Raw genomic sequence first — 1039 nt, forward strand, 5'->3', positions numbered from 1 at the left:
AATTTCAATTTTTAAATGACTTCTTTTCTGGATAGTTGAAGATAATTTTAATTATTTTGTTAGTTTTGTTTGTTTGAATAACCATTAACCCAGTAGGTTTATCAAAAAATGATATGCGAATTTTTTTGTAGAGCATCTAATTTCCTACAGAAACAAATTCTAAAGATGAAAACACTTTTTTTTCCAAATAATTTATATGGAAAATAGAAAACGACGATGCGCGACCTTTTAAACTTAATGTTAAGGGATGCGCTTTTGACAGGCATCTTTTGACATCCCACCAGTGGTCTTGAAGAAGGCGCCATTAAAAAAAAATAATAATTCGTTTTGTTTGAGTCAGTCTAATATGTATGTATGTATAATGTACATACGTATACATATGAATGTATGTATATGTACGCACATATGTACATATATGAGTGTATGAAGCTTATACTGCGAACACAAACATATGCAGAAAAAAATTTTAGTTAGTTACGAAATTTTTGCATTTCGGTGACGATGTGACATTATTTATATTACGGTAATGATATGTGTCTTGTGAACATTTGGTATGTGATTTTCTCTCGCAATTCAGCTATGCAGATAGATTACACACTAGAGGCTTAGAATTTAAAAACAACTACTACATCAATAAATTAGATTCCGAGTTTCTTAAAACCCAGGATTTTGAAAAAAATTCCAATTAAAGAACTTTAGTTTTTATAAAGTTCTGTAACTACTCCGTAAAGACACACACATATTAGGTAGGGCCTTTCTATATTAAGGTTACGATATGCATTAAATTTTGTCCTATAGATCTTCTGGGGGCAAAGAAGCTTCTGCAATGGCGGTTTGAGACATGGAATGAGCCGGATGTTCGTAACTACAATCGCTTGAATTTTACGGTGGAAGGTAGTAGGCCACAATGTTATACAATAACAACACTAATGTGAATTAATAAAATAATTCCGTTACCAGGGTACCTCCAATACGTCATGGCGCTGCGAAATGGTCTTACAGCAGGTGGTCGTAGGAAAGTTAACTCGCTCCATTTTAA

General features: G+C 32.7%; 1 pseudogene; it reads left to right on the plus strand.

The window, feature by feature from the left end:
* LOC118741835 overlaps positions 1-1039 on the plus strand; it is a 14281-nt pseudogene that overhangs the window by 3919 nt on the left and 9323 nt on the right.

Source organism: Rhagoletis pomonella, unplaced genomic scaffold (assembly GCF_013731165.1).
Source record: "Rhagoletis pomonella isolate Grant_MI unplaced genomic scaffold, Rhpom_1.0 Rhpom_scaffold_00006, whole genome shotgun sequence".
Taxonomy (NCBI): domain Eukaryota; kingdom Metazoa; phylum Arthropoda; class Insecta; order Diptera; family Tephritidae; genus Rhagoletis; species Rhagoletis pomonella.